This window comes from Mustela lutreola, chromosome X (assembly GCF_030435805.1).
Source record: "Mustela lutreola isolate mMusLut2 chromosome X, mMusLut2.pri, whole genome shotgun sequence".
NCBI lineage: Eukaryota > Metazoa > Chordata > Mammalia > Carnivora > Mustelidae > Mustela > Mustela lutreola.
Window position 1 is genome coordinate 87,256,017 of NC_081308.1, and position 12,092 is coordinate 87,268,108.

At 38.9% G+C, this 12,092-nt stretch overlaps 1 protein-coding gene across 5 annotated transcripts in view; it reads left to right on the top strand.

The window, feature by feature from the left end:
* GPRASP2 (G protein-coupled receptor associated sorting protein 2) overlaps positions 1-12,092 on the top strand; it is a 140,895-nt gene that overhangs the window by 7,198 nt on the left and 121,605 nt on the right. For 3 of the 5 annotated variants that reach the window (XM_059158266.1, XM_059158265.1, XM_059158259.1), the window contains exon 2: positions 3,505-3,545. The exons of the other annotated variants lie outside the window; for them this stretch is intronic. The gene's annotated coding sequence lies outside the window, so the exon portion shown is untranslated. The remainder of the gene's footprint in view (positions 1-3,504; positions 3,546-12,092) is intronic. 5 annotated transcript variants of the gene reach the window in all.

Genomic DNA, 12,092 nt, shown 5'->3' on the forward strand with positions numbered 1-12,092 from the left:
GGCTTATTTCACATGGCATAATGCCCTCAAGTTCTATTAGGGTCCCTAAAGAAAGGATTTCCAGTTTTGTGGCTGAATAATATTATTTTGTATATACACCACATTTACATTATCCATTCATCTGTCAATGGACAGTTAAGTTGTTTCCATGTCTTGGCAATTTGAATAAGGCTACAGTAAACATGAAGGTAAAGATCTCTTTAAGAAAGTGATTTTATTTCTTTCAGATATATATCTAGAAGTGGGATTGCTAGATATGTGGTAGTTATATTTTTATTTTTATTATTTTTTAAAAGATTTTATTTATTTGACACAGAGAGAGATCACAAGTAGGCAGAGAGGCAGGAGGAGAGAGAGGGGAAGGCAGGCAGAGAGAGAGGGGAAAGCAGGCTCCTCGCTATGCAGAGAGCCCAATGCGGGGCTTGATCCCAGGACCCTGAGATCATGACCTGAGCCAAAGGCAGAGGCTTAACCCACTGAGCCACCCAGGTGCCCCTATAGTTTTAATTCTTCAAGGAACTTCCATACTGTTTTCTATAGTGGTTAAAGAAATTTACCTTACCACCAAGTGCACAGGGGTTTATTACTACAAATATCCCTCTTAGACAAGCTGATACATCCTATAAGTTTTGGTATGTCGTGTTTTCTCTTTCATTGTTGAAGATTTTTTTAAATTTACTTTTTTGATTTTATTTTTGATCCATTGGTTGTTCAGGAGCATGTTGCTTAATTTCCACTTATTTGTGAATTTTCAGGTTTTCCTCCTGTTATCTTCAGCTTTTTAAAAATATTTGTTTATTATTTTGACAGAAAGAGAGAGAGGGAGAGAGCACAAGCAAGGGGAGAAGCAGGCTCCCAGCTGAGCAGAGAGCGCGATGTGGGGTCTATCCCAGGATCCCGGGATCATGACCTGAGCCAAAGGCAGACAATGAACTGAGTCACCCAGATGCCCCCATCTTCAGCTTAAGGAATTGAGGCTTTTGGGATGCCTGGGTGGCTCAGTCCATTTAGCATCTGCCTTTGGCTCAGGTCATGATTCTAGTGTCCTTGTTCAGCAGGGAGCCTGCTTTTTCCTCTCCTTGTTGCTCCCTCTGCTTGTGCATGCTCTCGCTCTCTCTGACAGATAAATAAATGAAGTTTTTTTTTTTAAAGAATTGAATCCTTTAAGAACTTAAAGAAATGAATGGTGAATCCTCCTTTCATTATTTCTTGTAAGGTAGATCTAGTGGTGATGAACTGCCTTAAGCTTTTGTATTTTTGGTAAATTATTTATCTCTCATTTGTGAAAGACAGCTTTGTTGAGTAATGTGTTATTGGTTGGCAGTTTTGTTCTTTTCAGCACTTGGAATATATCACCCCACTCACTCTTAGCCTGCAAGATTTCTACTGAGAAATCCATTTATAGTATTATGGAGGTTCCTTGTAAGTTATAGTCTTCTTATCTTTGCCGCTTTTAAGATTTTCTTTTTGCCTTTGGCAGTGACAAAGTGTGCTTGATTTTTAGAAAGTTTTGTTATAATGTGTCTTAGAAAAACTTGTTTTAGGTTGAAATTTGGGGCTGGCCTATGACCTTCATGAACTTATATGTCCAAATCTCTCCCCAAATTTGGTATGTTCTTAGTCATTATTTCTTTAAATAAGCTTTCTTCTCCTTTCTCCCACTCTTCTTCTGGGACTTCAGTAATGCAGGGATTTTTTAAAAATAATATCCCCTAATTTATGTAGTATTTCTTCACCCTATTTCATTATTCTTTCTTTTTGCATTTTACTGAAAGATTTCAAGTGACATTCAGATACCTTCTTATTTACTAACTCTGCTTGGTTGAGTCTGCTGTTGAAGCTCTCTTTTGAATTCTTCAGTTCATTCAGTGTCTTCTAGGATTTCTGCCTTTTTAAAAATGATTTCTGTATCTTTATTGAACTTCTCATTTTATTTTTCCCCAATTTCATTTACTTGTCTGTGTTTTCATGTAGTTCACTGAATTTAAGAGAATTATTTTGAATTCTTCATCAGACAGTTCATAGATCTGTTTCTGTAGAGTCAGTCATTGGAGTTTTATCAGTTTCCTTTGGTGAAGTATTTCCTTGATTATTCATGATCCCTGTGGCCTTGTTTCAGTGCCTGCACATTTGAAGAATTAGAACCTCTTCTAGTCTTTATAGACTGCTTCTGCAGACAAAACCCATCATTAACTCATCCACAGATTCAGGGTGGGCTATCCAGTGGTGTCCATGGTGGACTCTCTGCTGGACTCTGAGTGGGCAGGTTTGGTATCTGGATAAGCAAGTGGGCAAGCCTCATGCTTGTGTACATGGGTATCCACCTGGTGCCTGGGTCCAAGGAGGCAGGCCTGGAGCCTAGATTCACTGGGACCTAATAGGCACCAGGGACCACTGGAGTTGGCCTGATGTCTCAGTCCACAGGGACCAGTTGTGTACTAGGGGAAGCTGTGAGTCTGGTCACAGGAGCCAACCAAAGGCAAGGGCCATTGTGACCACTCTGGTGCTGGGGAAGGCCAGGCACCGGGAGCTATCCTTGAGGCTGGAGCACAGAGGCTGGCCTGGTGCTGGGATAGGCTAAGAGCCTAGGTCCATAGGAACTGCCCTAGAGTTTAGGTCTGCAGGGACTAGTCTGGCACTGGGGTAGGCTGGAGGACTAGGGCTACAGGAGCTAGCCTGGTGCTGGGGTGTATCAAAAGCCTGGGTCGGCAGTACCCAGCTTGATGTTGGGTTCAGCTGGAAGCCTGAATTCATAGTACCTGATTAGTAGTCTGAGGTGACAGGAACCATCTGGGGCTGTGGGAGTTGGCAAGAATGAGGATATACTGAAAGCCTGGGCCACAGAGCCATTCATGGCCTTAGGAAACAGCCAGCTCTCTCGTAAGCCAGGAACCTAGGTGTGCAGAAGTCTGCTATGAATATGGACCCACAGATGCCACCTCAGACCACTGGGACTGGTTTTTGCCAGGGTGAGCCAGAAGCCTGGGTTCATAAGAACCCTCTGGGATCCTGGTGCTACAGAAGCCACCTGAAGCCACAGGAGTTGGCAGACACCTGGATGAGTCAGAGGCTGGGGATTTGGGGAACCTGCCAGGAGTCTGGTGCTCTGGAAGTTGTCTGGAACCATGGCAGTCACTTGGGCATGCTGGAGCTGATAGTACTGAGGTGAGCCAGGAGCCTGGTTTTACAGGAGCTGATTGAGAGCCTGGTATCATGGGAAATGCTTAAAGTTGTGGATCTGGAAGACACTGCAGTGAGCTGGGGGCCTGGGTTTGTGGGAGACTGCAGAGAGCCACTTAGGGCCATAAGAGTTGACCTTGTGCTGGGACAGTTTGGCTCTGGAGTCTGGTGAAATTGGACACTCACTTCACTCTCCATTTCTCATGGGAAGGGTATTTCCCCATGCTGGGCTACTGGGTTTGGGGGGAAAGGTGATGGAGTTAATGTGAATCTATTTTCCTACGCTCCTCAATACATCTTTTCTTATTTCTGTGCTTCACCCAGGTGCTGTCATCCCTCAACTGGAATCCTTGGCTCTTTTGAAGGTATTTTTGTGCATGGATAGTTATTCAAATTAGTATTTCTGAGGTAGTTGAGCACTAGGAAACCCTATACATCTGTGTTGCTGACATCACTCCCTACTTTATTATTTTTATTCATTTTATCTAGAGCATGGTTAGGGAAAGAAGATATTTACTTGGACCCTCAAACCTCTAATAGTACGATATCTTAATACATTTTACTTTCAAAAAGTTAAACATCATAAATAAAGACCTCTTTGAATGCAACTCCAATCCCAGCCTCTTCCTAGGGGCAACACATATTTGTCAGTTTCTAGAACTTTTCTATACATTGCCTACATACAAAATATATAAATGTCCTGAGGATTTTTTAAAGTATTAAATTTTATCATAGCATATGTATTATTCTTTAACATTTTTTCAATAGTTTGATTTAGGGATTTTTCTGTACAAGTATGTATCTATGTCTTTCTTCTTAGTGCTGTATGGAATTTCATGTATTACAATATTATTTTTGTTTCTTTGGGTGATTCTAAGTAGACTTCTGGGTCATAGGTATTTTTCATTTTAATAAACATTTGAAATCTCCTTAGGAAGGGATTATATTATCTTACCCACTGACTATCAGTATATGAGAGTCCCTGGTTCCCTACACCCACTAACAGTTCTGATTATTTACATATTTAAACATATCTGCCAATCTGATAGATGCAAAATGGTATCACTTTGTTTTAATTAAAATTTTACTAATATTGAAGAAAATATATAAGTTCCATTAACTCACAGAGAAGAATCAGATGAGGAATACGAGTTTGCCCTTTAAGAAAATACAATTCAGGCTGCACCAACTTGCATTCCCACCAACAGTGTAAGAGGGTTCCACTTTCTCCACATCCCCTCCAACACATGTTGTTTCCTCATCTTGCTAATTTAGGCCATTCTAACTGGTATAAGGTGATATCTCAATGTGGTTTTTTTTTTTTTTAAGATTTTATTTATTTATCAGAGAGAGAGTGGGAGAGAGTGAGCACAGGCAGACAGAATGGCAGGCAGAGGCAGAGGGAAAAGCAGGCTCCCCGCTGAGCAAGGAGCCCGATGTGGGACTCGATCCCAGGACGCTGGGATCATGACCTGAGCCGAAAGCAGCTGCTTAACCAACTGAGCCACCCAGGCGTCCCTCAATGTGGTTTTAATTTGAATCTCCCTGATGGCTAGATCAGGGAGCTAGCCTGGTGCTGGGGTGTATCAAAAGCCTAGGTCGGCAGTACCCAGCCTGATGTTGGGTTCAGCTGGAACATTTTTTCATGTGTCTAATAGCCATTTGTATGTCTTCATGGGAGAAGTGTCTGTTCAAATCTTCTGCCCATTTTTTGATATGATTATCTGTTTTGTATGTGTTGAGTTTGAGGAGTTCTTTATAGATCCCGGATATCAACCTTTTGTCTGTACTGTCATTTGCAAATATATTCTCCCATTCCATGGGTTGCCTCTTTGTTTTTTTGACTGTTTACTTTGCTGTGCAGAAGCTTTTGATTTTGATGAACTCCCAAAAGTTCATTTTGGCTTTTGTTTCCTTTGCCTTTGGAGACATATCTTGAAAGAAGTTGCTGGGGCTGATATCAAAGAGATTACTGCCTATGTTCTCCTTTAGGATTCTGATGGATTCCTGTCTCACGTTGAGGTCTTTTATCCATTTTGAGTTTATCTTTGTGTACGGTGTAAGAGAATGGTTGAGTTTCATTCTTCTACATATAGCTGTCCGGATTTCCCAGCACCATTTATTGAAGAGACTGTCCTTTATCCACTGTATATTTTTCCCATTTTGTCGAAGATTATTTGACCATAGAGTTGAGGGTCCATATCTGGGCTCTCTACTCTGTTCCACTGGTCTATGTGACTGTTTTTATGCCAGTACCATGCTGTCTTGGTGATCACAGCTTTGTAGTAAAGCTTGAAATCAGGTAGCATGATGCCCCCTGTTTTATTTTTGTTTTTCAATATTTCCCTAGTGATTCGGGGTCTCTTCTGATTCCATACAAATTTTTGGATTATTTGCTCCAGCTCTTTGAAAAATACCAGTGGAATTTTGATCAGAATGGCATTAAAAGTATAGATTGCTCTAGGCAGTATAGACATTGTAACAATGTTTATTCTTCCGATCCAAGAGCATGGAATGGTCTTCCATCTTTTTGTGTCTTCTTCAATTTCTTTCGTGAGTGTCCTGTAGTTCCTCGAATACAGATCCTTTACCTCTTTGGTTAGGTTTATTCCCAGGTATCTTATGGTTCTTGGTGCTATAGTAAATGGAATCGATTCTCTAATTTCCCTTTCTGTATTTTCATTGTTAGTGTATAAGAAGGCCACTGATTTCTGTACATTGACTTTGTATCCTGCCATGTTGCTGAATGGCTGTATGAGTTCTAGTAGTTTGGGGGTGGAGTCTTTTGGGTTTTCCATATAAACAATCATGTCCTCTGTGAAGAGAGAGAGTTTGACTTCTTCATTGCCAATTTGGATACCTTTTGTTTCTCTTTGTTTTCTGATTGCTGTTGCTAGGACTTCTAATACTATGTTGAACAAGAGTGGTGAGAGTGGGCATCCTTGTCGTGTTCCTGATCTCAACGGCAAGGCTGCAAGCTTTTTCCCATTGAGGATGATATTTGCTGTGGGTCTTTCATAGATAGATTTGATGAAGTTCAGGAATGTTCCCTCTACCCCTATACTTTGAAGCATTTTAATCAGGAACGGATGCTGGATTTTGTCAAATGCTTTTTCTGCATCAATTGAGGGGACCATGTGGTTCTTCTCTTCTCATATTAATTTGTTCTATCACATTGATTGATTTGTGAATGTTGAAACATCCTTGGAGCCCAGGGATGAATCCCACCTGGAATGCAAGTTGGTGCAGCCTCTTTGGAGAGCAGTGTGGAGATTCCTCAAGAAATTAAAAATAGAGCTTCCCTATGACCCTGCAATTGCACTACTGGGTATTTACCCCAAAGATACAGAAGTCGTGAAAAGAAGGGCCATCTGTACCCCAATGTTTATAGCAGCAATGGCCACGGTCGCCAAACTGTGGAAAGAACCAAGATGCCCTTCAACGGATGAATGGATAAGGAAGATGTGGTCCATATACACTATGGAGAATTATGCCTCCATCAGAAAGGACGAATACCCAACTTTAGTTGCAACATGGACGGGACTGGAAGAGATTATGCTGAGTGAAATCAGTCAAGCAGAGAGAGTCAGTTATCCTATGGTTTCACTTACTTGTGGAGCATAACAAATAGCATGGAGGACATGGGGAGTTAGAGAGGAGAAGGGAGTTGGGATAAATTGGAAGGGGAGGTGAACCATGAGAGACTATGGACTCTGAAAAACAATCTGAGGGATTTGACGTGGCAGGGGCTGGGAGGTTGGGGTACCAGGTGGTGGGTATTATAGAGGGCATGGATTGCATGGAGCACTGGGTGTGGTAAAAAAATAATGAATACTGTTATGCTGAAAATAAATAAAAAATAAATTTAAAAAAAGGAAGAAAGAAAGAAAATACAATTTAGGGGCACCTGGGTGGCTCAGTTAAGCCCTCGACTCTTTATTTCAGCTCAGGTCATGGTCACAGATCATGGGATTGAGCCTTGCATTGGGCTCTGTGCTCAATGTGGAGTCTGCTCCAGATTCTCCCTCTCCTTCTGCCCTTCCTCTCTCTCTCCCTCTTTCTCTGCCCCCCCCTCTCAAATAAATAAATTAATTAAATTAAATAAAAAAAGAAAAATACAACTCAATTTCTAAGTGGCTAAGTGCTTCACAGTAGCTTTTTGGGGGCTGTGGAAAAGTCTGAAAAGAAAAATTTTTTGGCACAAACTTAAGATTCACAGATCCCTGGTGCAAAGAAAAGATAAGAATTCTCATAGTGCTAATAAATTTTTGAGTTTACTATTTTGAGTTATAAATGCTTTGTTATTTTCTTTCAAGTTTGTGGAGATACTGTTCAGATAATTATATAAATTAATATAAATCATCAATGATTTGTGTGATAAATGATTTCTCAGTAAGATTATCAAACTTTTCTAAAGAGAAGGGACACAAGGGGAAGTTATTGATTTATTTGTATGTGGGGCAGAATAGAAGGAGGGGTGAAGCTTAAAAGCTGACAGTAGTCAAAGATCAAAAAATGGAGCCAGCCGTTTTATTACACAGACTATAAAATGTTTGTTTGTTTGTTTGTTTTATGCCAGTCATAAGTAGAAGCTTATACAGATAAGTTTCTATTGTGATTGAAGCAAAATATCAATTTTGGTTGATCAAATTTATCTGAAATACATACTTTTGTTCTGGCATCTTTTTTTTTTTTTTTTTTTTAAAGATTTTCTTTATTTATTTGACAGAGAGAGATCACAAGTAGGCAGAGAGGCAGGCAGAGAGAGAGGAAGGGAAGCCGGCTCTCTGCTGAGCAGAGAGCCTGATGTGGGACTCTATCCCATGACCCTGAGATCATGACCTGAGCCGAAGGCAGCGGCTTAACCCACTGAGCCACCCGGGCACCCGTGTTCTGGCATCTTTGTCCCCAAAACTAAATGTATCAGAATATCCTGGAGTTGCAAGGATTCAATAAATCAATTGCATGGATATCTTGAGTAACTTATGTATTGGCTTTACTACATTGATACCAGGGTTTAATGATTAATATGATGACTATAATATAATGAATATTAATATATTGAATACTGAATTAATATAATGAATACTGTTTTCCAAAGTATTTTCCTCCAGCACTTTTTAGAACAAAGCTATTAGGCTTACTCAGTTTGGCTTTAAACATAGTAACATGTTTCAAATGATGCCATCACTAAAGTAAAAAGACTACTCATAGCATAGGAGAAAGTATTTGCAAAATTATGTATATGATATGGGTCTAATACCCAGAATATAAAATATAAAATATAAATGTTGTATTAATAATATTAATTCATATTTATTAATATAAATATAAAATATAACTCTTTCCACTCAATACAAAGACAAATAAAATGATTACAGAATAGTCAAAGGATTTGAATAGATATTTCTCCAAAGAAGATATTCAAATAATCAATAATGGTTCAAATCAAAACTGCAGTGATATCAATTCACAGCCAGTAGATAGTTATAATTCTTTAAAAAGTGAGTAATAGCAAGTGTTAGTAAGGATGTAGAAAAACTGGAGCCCTTGTACATTCTGGTGGGAATGTAAAAAAGTATAGCCACTGTGCAAAGCAATTTTGTATTTTCTGTACCATTTTGATTTACTTCTTGTTTTTTTCTGTATATTTTTAGTTTTTTTTTCCTTAGTGACTACTCTGTCAGTTATAATTAATATTTTAAGTCTATAAAACCCCAGTTTGTACAAGTATCAACTTAGTTTCAGTAGTATACAAAACTGCTCTTTTACAACTCTGGTTCCCTCTTTATGTTATTATTGTCACAAATTAGATCTTTATACATTGCATATTCATTAATGCAGATCTTCAGTTATAGTTTTATGCATTTGACTTTTTAAATACACTAGAAAAAAAAACAAGAAATGATGAACCAAAAATGCAGTAATATTGGCTTTAAAAAAATTAGTTGACTGTTTTAGAGCAGTTTCAGTTAGTAACTGTACTTTGTTGAGCAGAAAGTACAGAAAGCTCAGACATACTACTTCTCTCCCACCCCTCTTTCCCCACACGGTTTCTCATAGTATTAGTATCTTACATTAGTGTGATACATTTGTTATAGTTGATGAATGAATATTGCTACATTTTTGCTAACTGAAGTTTCTAGTTTACACTAGCGTTCACTTTTTGTATTATACATTTCTGTTTCTTAACATTGTGGTAATATATACATAACATAAAATTTTCCATTTTAACCAATTTTATATTTATAATTCATTGGCATTAAGTACATCCACTTGTGCTTCAACCATCACCACTGTCCATCTCCAGAACATTTTTTTGTCATCCCAAACTGAAACTCTGTATCCATTAAACAGTAACTTCCCAGTCCTTACTACCCACTCATAGTCAGCCACTTACAGCACTATTCTATTTTCTCTCTAGAAAGTTGCCAACTCTAAATACATCACAAAAGTGAAATCGTACAATATTTATAACTTGGTGTCTGGCTGTTTCACATAGTGTTTTTGAAGTTCATACTTGTGTCAAAATTTCATTTCTTTGTAAGACTGAATGATATTTCAATATTCCATTCGTCTCTGTGTATATTTTGGTTGTTTGCACACTTTGACAGTCGTGAATATGCTGCTAAGAACACTGGTTATACCACTATCTGAGTCCCTGCTTTCAGTTGGTTTGGATACATACCTAGAAATGGAATTATTACATCATATGTTAATTCTGTGTTCAATTTTTTGAGGAACCACCATACTATTTTCCAAAGCAGCTGTACCATTTTACATTCCTACCAACAATATACATGGGTTTCACGTTCTCTACATCCCTGCCAACATTTGTTGTTTCAGTGGTTTGATAATACCCGTCTTAATGTGTGTGAAGTGGTATCTCATGGTTGCTTTGTATGTCTATGATGACTAATGATTTGATCATCCTTTCATGTTTTTATTGGCCACTTGTATATTTTCTTTGAAAAATTCCTATTCAGGAGTTTGGCCCTTAAAAATAAGCCCTTAAAATAGGGTTGTTTGGTCTTTCTGTTGCCATTGTTGAGTTTTAGGAGTTCTTTATAAATTTTTGGTATTAACCCCTTACCATATTTTTTTTTTAAAGATTTTATTATTTATTTGACAGAGAGAGATCACAAGTAGGCAGAGAGGCAGGCAGAGAGAGAGGAGGAAGCAGGCTCCCTGCCGAGCAGAGAGCCCGATGTGGGACTCGATCCCAGGACCTGAGATCATGACCTGAGCCGAAGGCAGCGGCTTAACCCACTGAGCCACCCAGGCGCCCAACCCCTTACCATATTTATGATTCAGAAATTTTTTTCTCCCACTCTATGTGGGTTGTGTTTTTACTCTCTTCAAAGGGTCTTTTGATGTGCCAAAGATTTTAGTTTTGATTAAGTCTAATTGATCTATTTTTTTCTTATAATTTTGGTGTCATATCGAAAGAATTATTGCCAAACCCAATGTCATGAAGTTTTTCCCTAGGTTTTCTTCTAAAAGATTTAAAGCTTTAGCTCTTAAGTTTGTCTTTGATCAATTTTGAGTTAATTTTTATATATTGTATAAGGTAAGGGTCCGGATTTCTTTTGCATATGATTTCCAGTTTTCCCAACATCATTTCTTGAAAAGAATATCTCTTCTCCATTGAATGGACTTGATACTCTTGCCAGGAATTATTTGGCTGTATATACCGGGGTTGATTTCTGGCATCTCTAGTCTATTTTACTAGTTTATATATCTGTTTTTATGCCAGTACCATACTGTTTAGATTACTGAAGTATTATAGGAGACTCTGTGTGATATTATGGTTTATAAGAAATATATATTTGGTCTTTATCCATGATTCCTGGCTCACAGCTCCCAAAAGCCCTTGGAATTTCCTGAGTGATAAGAGCAATGGGGCATTTTTTTTTTTTTTTGAATTCTGTTATGTTAATCACCATACAGTACATCATTAGTTTTCGACATGGTGTTCCATGATTCATTGTTTGCATATAATACCCAGTGCTCCATACAATATGTGCCCTCCTTAATATCTGTCATCGGGCTAACCCATCCCCCTACCCCTCCCCTCTAAAACCCTCAGTTTGTTTCTCAGAGTCCAAAGTCTTTTAGGGTTCATCTCCCCCTCTTCATTCCTCCCCTTCATTTTTTTCCTTCCCTCTCCTAATGTCTTCCAAGCTATTCCTTATGTTCCACAAATAAGTGAAACCATATGATAATTTACTTTCTCTGCTTGATTTATTTCACTTAGCATAATATCCTCCAGTCCCATCCATTTTGATGAAAAAGTTGGGTATTCATCCTTTCCAATGGCTGAATAATATTCAGTTGTGTATATGGACCCCATCTTCTTTATCCATTCTTTTTTTTTCTTTTTTTAAAGATTTTATTTATTTATTTGACAGAGAGAGATCACAAGTAGGCAGAGACGCAGGCAGAGAGAGAGAGAGGAGGAAACAGGCTCCCTGCTGAGAGAGAGCCCGATGCGGGACTCGATCCCAGGACCCTGAGATCATGACCCGAGCCGAAGGCAGCGGCTTAACCCACTGAGCCACCCAGGTGCCCTTCTTTATCCATTCTTATGTTGAAGGGCATCTTGGCACTTTCCAGTTTGGCGATTGTGGCCATTGCTGCTATGGACATTGGGGTACAGATGGCCCATCTTTTCACTACATCTGTACCTTTGGGGTAAATACCCAGTAGTGCAATTGCTAGGTCTTAGGGTAGCTCTATTTTTAACTTTTTGAGGAGCCTCCACCCTGTTTTCCAAAGTATCTGTATCAATTTGCATTCCCACCAATAATGTAAAGGGTCCTCCTTTCTCCACAACGTCTTCAACATTTGCTGCTTCTTACCTTGTCAGTTTTTGCCATTCTAACTGGTATAAGGTGGTATCTCAATGTGGT